Source organism: Pseudophryne corroboree, chromosome 2 (genome assembly GCF_028390025.1).
Source record: "Pseudophryne corroboree isolate aPseCor3 chromosome 2, aPseCor3.hap2, whole genome shotgun sequence".
In the NCBI taxonomy this organism is placed as follows: domain Eukaryota; kingdom Metazoa; phylum Chordata; class Amphibia; order Anura; family Myobatrachidae; genus Pseudophryne; species Pseudophryne corroboree.
Genome location: NC_086445.1, coordinates 344,374,151 through 344,386,875, shown reverse-complemented (window position 1 = coordinate 344,386,875; position 12,725 = coordinate 344,374,151).

Below are 12,725 nucleotides of genomic sequence, written 5' to 3'. Positions count from 1 at the left end.
GGGCTCCATCCACAAGTCCCACATGCCTAGCGGAATCGCTCCCTTTTAGCTCCTCCTTCAGTGCCTCCAGCTTCTTCTGCAAAAGCCTGATGAGGGGAATGACCTGACTCAGGCTGGCAGTGTCTGAACTGACTTCACGTGTGGCAAGTTCAAAAGGTTGCAGAACCTTGCACAACGTTGAAATCATTCTCCACTGCGCTTGAGACAGGTACATTCCACCTCCTATATCGTGCTCAATTGTATAGGCTTGAATGGCCTTTTGCTGCTCCTCCAACCTCTGAAGCATATAGAGGGTTGAATTCCACCTCGTTACCACTTCTTGCTTCAGATGATGGCAGGGCAGGTTCAGGCGTTTTTGGTGGTGCTCCAGTCTTCTGTACGTGGTGCCTGTACGCCGAAAGTGTCCCGCAATTCTTCTGGCCACCGACAGCATCTCTTGCACGCCCCTGTCGTTTTTTAAAAAATTCTGCACCACCAAATTCAAGGTATGTGCAAAACATGGGACGTGCTGGAATTTGCCCATATTTAATGCACACACAATATTGCTGGCGTTGTCCGATGCCACAAATCCACAGGAGAGTCCAATTGGGGTAAGCCATTCCGCGATGATCTTCCTCAGTTGCCGTAAGAGGTTTTCAGCTGTGTGCGTATTCTGGAAACCGGTGATACAAAGCGTAGCCTGCCTAGGAAAGAGTTGGCGTTTGCGAGATGCTGCTACTGGTGCCGCCGCTGCTGTTCTTGCGGCGGGAGTCCATACATCTACCCAGTGGGCTGTCACAGTCATATAGTCCTGACCCTGCCCTGCTCCACTTGTCCACATGTCCGTGGTTAAGTGGACATTGGGTACAACTGCATTTTTTAGGACACTGGTGAGTCTTTTTCTGACGTCCGTGTACATTCTCGGTATCGCCTGCCTAGAGAAGTGGAACCTAGATGGTATTTGGTAACGGGAGCACACTACCTCAAGAAATTGTCTAGTTCCCTGTGAACTAACGGCGGATACCGGACGCACGTCTAACACCAACATAGTTGTCAAGGCCTCAGTAATCCGCTTTGCAACAGGATGACTGCTGTGATATTTCATCTTCCTCGCAAAGGACTGTTGGACAGTCAATTGCTTGGTGGAAGTAGTAAAAGTGGGCTTACGACTTTCCCTCTGGGATGACCATCGACTCCCAGCAGCAACAACAGCAGCGCCAGCAGCAGTAGGCGTTACACGCAAGGATGCATCGGAGGAATCCCAGGCAGGAGAGGACTCGTCAGAATTGCCAGTGACATGGCCTGCAGGACTATTGGCATTTCTGGGGAAGGAGGAAATTGACACTGAGGGAGTTGGTGGGGTGGTTTGCGTGAGCTTGGTTACAAGAGGAAGGGATTTACTGGTCAGTGGACTGCTTCCGCTGTCGCCCAAAGTTTTTGAACTTGTCACTGACTTATTATGAATGCGCTGCAGGTGACGTATAAGGGAGGATGTTCCGAGGTGGTTAACGTCCTTACCCCTACTTATTACAGCTTGACAAAGGCAACACACGGCTTGACAAATGTTGTCCGCATTTCTGGTGAAATACTTCCACACCGAAGAGCTGATTTTTTTGGTCTTTTCACCAGGCATGTCAACGGCCCTACTCCTCCCACGGACAACAGGTATCTCCCCGGGTGCCTGACTTAAACAAACCACCTCACCATCAGAATCCTCCTTGTCAATTTCCTCCCCAGCGCCAGCAACACCCATATCCTCCTCATCCTGGTGTACTTCAACACTGACATCTTCAATCTGACTATCAGGAACTGGACTGCGGGTGCTCCTTCCAGCACTTGCAGGGGGCGTGCAAATGGTGGAAGGTGCATGCTCTTCACGTCCAGTGTTGGGAAGGTCAGGCATCGCAACCGACACAATTGGACTCTCCTTGTGGATTTGGGATTTCGAAGAATGCACAGTTCTTTGCGGTGCTTTTGCCAGCTTGAGTCTTCTCAGTTTTCTAGCGAGAGGCTGAGTGCTTCCATCCTCATGTGAAGCTGAACCACTAGCCATGAACATAGGCCAGGGCCTCAGCCGTTCCTTGCCACTCCGTGTGGTAAATGGCATATTGGCAAGTTTACGCTTCTCCTCCGACAATTTTATTTTAGATTTTGGAGTCCTTTTTTTACTGATATTTGGTGTTTTGGATTTTACATGCTCTGTACTATGACATTGGGCATCGGCCTTGGCAGACGACGTTGCTGGCATTTCATCGTCTCGGCCATGACTAGTGGCAGCAGCTTCAGCACGAGGTGGAAGTGGATCTTGATCTTTCCCTAATTTTGGAACCTCAACATTTTTGTTCTCCATATTTTAATAGGCACAACTAAAAGACACAGAGGTAGCTACAGCCGTGGACTACCGTACTGTGTCTGCTGCTAATATAGACTGGATGATAATGAGATGAAATCAATATATATTATATCACACTAGTACTGCAGCCGGACAGGTAGATATATTTATTATGTAATGACTGATGACGGACCTGCTGGACACTGTCAGCTCAGCAGCACCGCAGACTGCTACAGTAAGCTACTATAGTAGTATGTATAAAGAAGAAAGAAAAAAAAAAAACCACGGGTAGGTGGTATACAATTATGGATGGACCAGCGACTGCCGACACAGAGGTAGCTACAGCCGTGGACTACCGTACTGTGTCTGCTGCTAATATAGACTGGATGATAATGAGATGAAATCAATATATATATATAATATCACTAGTACTGCAGCCGGACAGGTAGATATATTTATTATGTAATGACTGATGACGGACCTGCTGGACACTGTCAGCTCAGCAGCACCGCAGACTGCTACAGTAAGCTACTATAGTAGTATGTATAAAGAAGAAAGAAAAAAAAAAAAAACCACGGGTAGGTGGTATACAATTATGGATGGACCAGCGACTGCCGACACAGAGGTAGCTACAGCCGTGGACTACCATACTGTGTCTGCTGCTAATATAGACTGGATGATAATGAGATGAAATCAATATATATATATATATAATATCACTAGTACTGCAGCCGGACAGGTAGATATATTTATTATGTAATGACTGATGACGGACCTGCTGGACACTGTCAGCTCAGCAGCACCGCAGACTGCTACAGTGAGCTACTATAGTAGTATGTATAAAGAAGAAAGAAAAAAAAAAACCACGGGTAGGTGGTATACAATTATGGATGGACCAGCGACTGCCGACACAGAGGTAGCTACAGCCGTGGACTACCGTACTGTGTCTGCTGCTATTATAGACTGGATGATAATGAGATGAAATCAATATATATATATATATAATATCACTAGTACTGCAGCCGGACAGGTAGATATATTTATTATGTAATGACTGATGACGGACCTGCTGGACACTGTCAGCTCAGCAGCACCGCAGACTGCTACAGTAAGCTACTACAGTAGTATGTATAAAGAAGAAAGAAAAAAAAAACCACGGGTAGGTGGTATACAATTATGGATGGACCAGCGACTGCCGACACAGAGGTAGCTACAGCCGTGGACTACCGTACTGTGTCTGCTGCTAATATAGACTGGATGATAATGAGATGAAATCAATATATATATATATATATATATAATATCACTAGTACTGCAGCCGGACAGGTAGATATATTTATTATGTAATGACTGATGACGGACCTGCTGGACACTGTCAGCTCAGCAGCACCGCAGACTGCTACAGTAAGCTACTATAGTAGTATGTATAAAGAAGAAAGAAAAAAAAAAAAACCACGGGTAGGTGGTATACAATTATGGATGGACCAGCGACTGCCGACACAGAGGTAGCTACAGCCGTGGACTACCGTACTGTGTCTGCTGCTAATATAGACTGGATGATAATGAGATGAAATCAATATATATATATATATATATATATATAATATCACTAGTACTGCAGCCGGACAGGTAGATATATTTATTATGTAATGACTGATGACGGACCTGCTGGACACTGTCAGCTCAGCAGCACCGCAGACTGCTACAGTAAGCTACTATAGTAGTATGTATAAAGAAGAAAGAAAAAAAAAAAAACCACGGGTAGGTGGTATACAATTATGGATGGACCAGCGACTGCCGACACAGAGGTAGCTACAGCCGTGGACTACCGTACTGTGTCTGCTGCTAATATAGACTGGATGATAATGAGATGAAATCAATATATATATATATATATAATATCACTAGTACTGCAGCCGGACAGGTAGATATATTTATTATGTAATGACTGATGACGGACCTGCTGGACACTGTCAGCTCAGCAGCACCGCAGACTGCTACAGTAAGCTACTATAGTAGTATGTATAGAGAAGAAAGAAAAAAAAAACCACGGGTAGGTGGTATACAATATTATATATATATATATATATATATTATATACAATTATATATATATATATATATATATATATATATATTAAACTCACTGGTGGTGATTATTAAACTGGTGGTCAGGTCACTGGTCACACTATCAGCAACTTGCAAGTAGTACTCCTAAGCAGACAATCACAATATATATTATACTGGTGGTCAGTGTGGTCACAATGGCAGTGTGGCACTCTGGCAGCAAAAGTGTGCACTGTACGTTATATGTACTCCTGAGTCCTGCTCTCAGACTCTAACTGCTCCCCACTGTCAGTGTCTCCCCCACAAGTCAGATAATACAGTCACACTATCTATCACTTCAGCAAGTAACTACTAGTACTCCTCCTAATGCTCCCCAAAATTACTACTGTGTCTCTCTCTACTGTCTCACTCTCTTCTCTATAAACGGAGAGGACGCCAGCCACGTCCTCTCCCTATGAATCTCAATGCACGTGTGAAAATGGCGGCGACGCGCGGCTCCTTATATAGAATCCGAGTCTCGCGATAGAATCCGAGCCTCGCGAGAATCCGACAGCGGGATGATGACGTTCGGGCGCGCTCGGGTTAACCGAGCAAGGCGGGAAGATCCGAGTCGCTCGGCCCCATGTAAAAAAAACTGAAGTTCGGGCGGGTTCGGATTCCGAGGAACCGAACCCGCTCATCTCTAGTGAAAAGTTTGATTACTGGAGGACATTGCAGTGAAGATTTTTTTTGAGCAACCATAGGGTTGATGATCAACGGTGCGACCAATATGTATCCGACCGGGCATCTTTGTATGCAAGTGCCATATTGGAGATGCTGCCAGTGGGTGTCTCTGTAGAAATCCCAGTGGTTGCGACTTTAGTATATGCAGAACTGCTGCGTATGCAATCAATTTGTGTGAACTTCCGAATAAGGCCCTAAGGGGGGACATGTATCAAACCTTTGAGGCATATAAAGTGGAGAAGTTGACCAGTCCTTTTCCAACTGTTATTTTATATTTTGTGCAAGATAAATGATAGCTAGAAGCTGATTGGTTGATGTTTGCTACAAGCCAAACCACAAAACCAAATTCTATCAAATACATAGTGGTTTTGAAAGATGCAAGCTGAATGTGGTTTGCTATCTGTGCCTGAACCTTGTGCAAGACTGAAGGCCGCGGATGTAGAAGTTGGATGTAAGTCTAGTTACGCTATGTAAAAATAGTTCTCATTTTTGTAGCGCTGCCTATACAAATAAAACTTTTGGAGAGATGTAACTCATAGTTGTGACTCCTTTTGCTTGGTGAGGCCGGTTTATGTTTAAGTGCCGCACAATATGAGCATTCACTCGTGAGGTAACGTCCCCCTGTTCTATGCATATGTTTTAGTCTTACACATTTCTTAAGATAAGTGCAATTAAGTTTTTTTGTTGCTACTTCCAGGCTGTATGTGTTTTTAATCAACTCTATGTCAGGCAACTTTTTGTGGGCCTCATACTTAAAACACATATTATTTCAGCAATCTTATCAATGTCAAAAGAGTGGCATCTTTTCTTTGTGCAAACCACTGCAAGATACCGTGCACCATTTGTATGGATCCCTGGTTTGTTAAAACCACTCATTGACAAATCCTGACTGAGAAGATAGAGAGGGGTCAGGACTCTTAAATGAAGTTCTTGAAAGGTCAGAGCCAGGCTTAAACACTAAGGACATATAGAGGCATTTTTAGACTTTTTTTCATGCAATAAGCTGATGTTGAGAGAGGTCTTATATAGGGAATGTCTGAGAGTACATCACTCATGTATGCCCACTGCCCGGCATGTGCAACTCTACAGCCTAAAGAGAGGTGTACCATGACTGCCTCAGTAGAGGGACTACCAGTCTGATGGACATAAGGGAATCTGGTAAAAAGAAAGTATAAGAAATTACTCACTGTGCCCCTCATTAATGTATTAAACAGTCCAAACTTTCCTGGTGATCAAGGGCCAGGGATGAGGTAAGATAGGCTCTTGTCTTATGACACTGGGTATTTTGCAGCCAGCAGGAGGAACACAATATCTGGGAACATTACACTTTTGTACTGAATAATGGGAGGGTTTTTACACGAATGTTCTCTGGGCTATGCAACTACATGTAGTGCTTTGACTACACACAAGCTGAGAGATATGGAGCTGGTGATGCAGTCTGTCTTCTCTGCTTCTGTTGGCTATGATAGATACCAGACTGCATTTCTAGAACAGTGCTGCTAGGGGTGTTTTAAGAGAGGTGGGGGCCCATGTGCAGTCACTGGGTGGGCCTCCAACTCTCCACAGCGCCATAGGCGCAACCTGGTGAGGACCTAGGACTACGGTACCAACCCTTAACTGAAGGACTTTCCTAAAGGGATCTTTTTCCTCCAGCGGCGCAAATGCTGTAATGTAATCAATTGGACTGTGCTATCAGTTCCTAAAAATTACAGACTTCCACCACAACTGTTGTCCAGTTAATATCAAAAGGAGCGGACACTACAGATTGAAAAGCTCTGCCAGTGAATGTGTTGATTTTAACTAGTGTTTTTATCAGAGTATTTTAATAAATGTTCAAATTCCCTTTTTTTCATCTAATCCATCTCTGTTTGTTAATGTTTACACACTAGCGCTGCTATTTTATATTGTTTTTAGATCCCTCCCAATAACTCTTGTGGAAAGTAGTCCATTTTGTGACAAATTTTTGTATCCTCTGTGGACACTCAAGGCACTAGGATCTAGAGTCAGTACGAGGTGCGACCTCCGACCTGATGACATCACCGTCAGGCTTCTGCACATGTGCCATCTTTACTGTATAAAGTGTCACAGTACTGTGCAGGCGGGATATCAATATCTCCTCACATTCATGATACATTTAAGATATAAATTAGAAGAATTGAACACTAATTTGGAAAACAATTTTAATTAAAATGTATAAAGAATTTTGAAAGAAATTGAAAAGTTTGAAGAAACAAAACAAAAGAACATTGCTGAAGCCAGTATGAAATTAAAAGGAGGACGCATGGACTATATACAGGGTTATTAAACAGGAAATAGTTTTAACCATTTATAAAATAACTATTTATGATAATGACCATCACTGTTTTGTGGAGTAACTTGGAAGTTTATTACAGCAACTTACTGATATTCGCTTTGTGTACCATAAGACATATGGCAGATATCAGCACAGCAGTGAAATTCTTATCAAACACATGTTCACATGTCAGATCATCGAAATTGACATGAAGAGGGGGGAAGAAGACCTTGTCACTGACATATCCATTATTGCGGATTTCTTTGGGCTGCATTGATAAATGTTGCAAACAGGGACGGACAGGAGCTGGAATTAGTGTGGGCACTTGTGAATGCGTGCTGAAGGCACGTGCACATGTCATGGGAGTGCACACATCATGGTGTGGGCACACGGACACAAAGCATGGGGGCGTGCAACGAGTCAGGGGGCATGGACTCATGGCACCCCACCATTTTCATGGAGACTCACACTTCAGGTGGTGGGGGCGGCTAAACCAGAGAAACAGAGGTCTGCGCTGCACACGGCCTTCCCAGCTCTCCGTGGGACTGGACCAACCCACCAGTCCATTAGCCTGTCTGGCATTTGCCAGAAGTCCCTGATAGGCTGTCCGGCCCTGGGCACAAACATGTTCCACTTGTTCATCAGATACACGCAGAGATCTTACATGATCATCCTCTCCCGACAAGTAAGCTGTAAGTTGCAGATGTATATGTCACGTGTTATAAGTTAATGCTGGATTTGCAGGACTAATGACTAACCTAGTTGTTTAGATGGTATGTAATTAGTAATTTAAGCCAACCAAAAACTTATTTAACGGCAACAGTGCTCCCTAATTGCAACAGAGCAATTTAAATGAAAAGATTGAACTGCTCCTGCATGGCATATGATAATAGTACTCATTGTAGAATTGTTTCATTCTTTTGTCTAGGCTAGTGTCACACAACCTTTTTGTGCCTTATTTTAGTAAAGCACATTACCCAAAAATTGGTCACTGGCACATAACACTTATATGAGATGTTTTATTCTTGTACATTCTTACACTGTAAACACACTGGAAGCAATTGCTTCTGGGTACAGGGCCGCCGACAAGGGGCGTCAAAGGGGACATCTGCACCAGGACCCGTGGACCAGAGGTGACCCACGGATACACCACTTAGTGCCATACAAGGATGTGAGCCATCCTATCCAAATAGGGCAGTGATCTATAGGCGGTGTGGGCGCAGCTGCAGAGTGACAAGAGCTTCCCAAACACAGTGACTGTGCGGTACAAGTGTGCACCCGCTCTTTCAGGTCCAGTTCTGTTGCAGGCAGTTATGTAACATGGCAGGAACTCCTCTGGCCAGGATTCCTGTGCCCCAGGCCTGCCTCTTCTGGTGAGGTGTGAGGGCCACATGGTACCTGCTGTTCAGTATTCGGGTCTGGATACTGGGAAGCGCAGCGCAGGTAAGTCTCTCAAGAGTGGATTGGTGAGGGGATACAGGGCTTTGGTATTGGGTGGGGGGAGCTGAGAATGCAGCATGGAGTCATTGGGGAGAGACAGACTGTGGGTGTGTGCATAGGCGTGCGCAGCACATTTTATTAGGGGGTGTATCGTCGCAGAGCTGTGTCTAGTACCACCTACTGGGCGTGTTTAGCACTGCCTACTGGGCATGTCTAGCACCACCTATTGACATTCTTTTCAATGTGCACCTTACCTATATGATATCCATGTCTGCACACTGCTCCCCCCCCCCCCCCGGAATACTGACATACTGTACATGTCTCACACATCCCCCCCCCCATACTGACATCCATGTCTGCACACTGCCCCCCCCCCCCATACTGACATCCATTTCTGCACACTGCCCCCCCCCCCATACTGACATCCATGTTTGCATACCCTCCAACATTTTTCACAGAAAAATCGGTACAAATCCAAAAAGGGGGCATGGCCGCGGGTAAAAGGGGCGTGGCCTCATCCCCTTTCCTATACTTTCAATGGAAATTTGGAGAGCCAAAAATCGGTACAAACCATAAAAAAGGTACTGTACCTGCCAATAAGGTACAGTTTGAGGGTATGTGTCTGCACACTGCCCCCCATACTGACAACCATGTCTGCACACTGCCCCCCATACTGACATCCATCTTTGCACAATGCCCCCCATACTGACATCCATGTCTGCACACTGCCCCCCATACTGACATCCATGTCTGCACACTGGCCCCCCCATACTGACATCCATGCCTGCACGCTGCCCTCATACTGACATCCATGTCTGCACACTGCCCCCCATACTGACATCCATGTCTGCACAATGCCCCCCCATACTGACATCCATGTCTGCACACTGCCCCCCCAATACTGACATCCATGTCTGCACACTGCCCCCTATACTGACATCCATGTCTGCACACTGCCCCCCCCATACTGACATCCATGCCTGCACACTGCCCCCCATACTGACATCCATGCCTGCACACTGCCCCCCATACTGACATCCATGTCTGCACAATGCCCCCCCCCCATACTGATATCCATGCCTGCACACTGCCCCCCCCCAATACTGACATCCATGTCTGCACACTGCCCCCCCATACTGACATCCATGTCTGCACACTGCCCCCCCATACTGACTTCTATGTCTGCACACTGTCCCCCCATACTGACTTCTATGTCTGCACACTGCCCCCCCATACTGACATCCATGTCTGCACACTGCCCCCCATACTGACTTCTATGTCTGCACACTGCCCCCCATACTGACATCCATGTCTGCACACTGCCCCCCCATACTGACTTCTATGTCTGCACACTGCCCCCCCATACTGACATCCATGTCTGCACACTGCCCCCCCATACTGACTTCTATGTCTGCACACTGCCCCCCCATACTGACATCCATGTCTGCACACTGCCCCCCATACCGACATCCATGTCTGCACGCTGCCCCCCCATACTGACATCCATGTCTGCACGCTGCCCCCCCATACCGACATCCATGTCTGCACGCTGCCCCCCCATACTGACATCCTTGTCTGCACACTGCCCCCCCATACTGACATCTGTGTCTGCACACTGCCCCCCCATACTGACATCTATGTCTGCACACTGCCCCCCCATACTGACATCCATGTCTGCACGCTGCCCCCCATTCTGACATCCATGTCTGCACGCTGCCTCCCCATACTGACATCCATGTCTGCACACTGCCCCCCCATACTGACTTCTATGTCTGCACACTGCCCCCCCATACTGACATCCATGTCTGCACACTGCCCCCCCATACCGACATCCATGTCTGCACGCTGCCCCCCCCATACTGACATCCATGTCTGCACACTGCCCCCCATACCGACATCCATGTCTGCACGCTGCCCCCCCATACTGACATCCATGTCTGCACACTGCCCCCCCATACTGACATCCATGTCTGCACACTGCCCCCCCATACCGACATCCATGTCTGCACGCTGCCCCCCCATACTGACATCCATGTCTGCACACTGCCCCCCATACCGACATCCATGTCTGCACGCTGCCCCCCCATACTGACATCCATGTCTGCACACTGCCCCCCCATACTGACATCTGTGTCTGCACTCTGCCCCCCCATACTGACATCTATGTCTGCACACTGCCCCCCCATACTGACATCCATGTCTGCACGCTGCCCTCATACTGACATCCATGTCTGCACACTGCCCCCCCCATACTGACATCAATGTCTGCACACTGCCCCCCATACTGACATCCATGCCTGCACACGATGCCCTCTCCTTTTCCATCCGTTGTTACCTTTGCATGCGGCGCGTCGAGCACCAGGACATGTTGACTCTGCCGGCGGCAGCGGCTGCACGCAGGGGTGTAACGTGACGGACCGGCTTTCTGTCCTGTGTGCGTCTCCCTCAAACAGCGGCACTGCCCGCCTCTGTCAGCCAGCCGCCGCTGTCACTATGAAGCAGAGAGGAGGGGTCGGGGAGAGAGAGGAAGCCCCCATTGCTCTTCCTCCTGACTCCCAGCTACTGGCTAGATTGCGTCCGGCTCAAGGTAACTATTGAGCAGTTTCGTCACACCCCAGCCACACATCAGGGAGTCACCAGGTGGAACGTGAAGGCTAGAGGAAGACTCGAAGAGACTGGACGCCGTACAGGGGGGACACATTAAACTTCAGCAGGCGTGTCAGTGGGGGGTGCCGGATATTAGGGGGTGGCTGTGCCACCAGGAACCCCACGTGCACACACCTATGAGGACAGGGTTGCAGAGGCAATATGTATTTCCTGTGACGAGCAGCAGTAGACTCAATTACCTTGCTCCTGGCAGAGGTCTGATACACATACTAGGGAACAGCTCTAAATCTATTTTTTCAAACATCCATTTTTCCATTAATTGTATTATATACATGATTATACCACTATGAACTCCTCAAGCTTTTTTTCTGCTTAGCTGCCAATCAATTAAATGCCAGAGTTTTCTCATAATAAATCTGAGGTTCTAAGTGCAAGGATATAGGATAAAGAGGGCACTTGAAATGCCAAATTGAAACAGCTGATCCATTTTTATTAAAGTCTGAATATTTATCGCCTTTTATGAGAAAGTCAGCTATAAAAAAAATCTACCTATATGACCATTTTCACCACTTATAGGGGGCACAACTTAAGTCAAGGTAGAGGTTGCCCCCCAAACTCTTGAACTCTGTTAAAAACATTTAAACCTGACTTGAAATTGGGCCAACAGCAAAAATACATTTAAGCTTGGCAGGCATATAAACTGAGGCATATGACATGAATCATAATTTAGTAATAAGGAAATAAACAATTAACAATTTACCAATTAGCTCTTCATTTACCTTACCTGCTGTATTATATATGAGCTAAATGAGTTAGTTTGAAGACCTCAAATGTAAACAAAATATAAATCATCCAGTGATGTGGGCTTGCTCAGAAAAGCGTTTGATAGACCTTTAAGTCAGCAGAAATGTCAATTAATTCCAGAGAGTTCTTACACCCGTTCCCCACCAAACATAAATAGTCTGTGATTCGCTACAGAACTCATGTAGAACGTTAATATAGCTATTTGGCTAATGATGCTGTGCATTGCTAATAGACCCAAGTCTGTTGAAACTAAACCATTACTTTAATTATATCTGTACATAATGGAATTGGAGGGCTATCAAGCAGTAACCAAGTATGCAGGAAGAATTTTTCATTTATTTAAATCCATACTATATAAATGAAGAACTATTAATTTGCATGTGTAAGATAGATGGAAAATATAGCTTCAGTGTTTACAATACTTTATGTAAGTGAATTCTGATTAAAGACCACCTCCAGCTCCACCCCCAGGAACAGTATT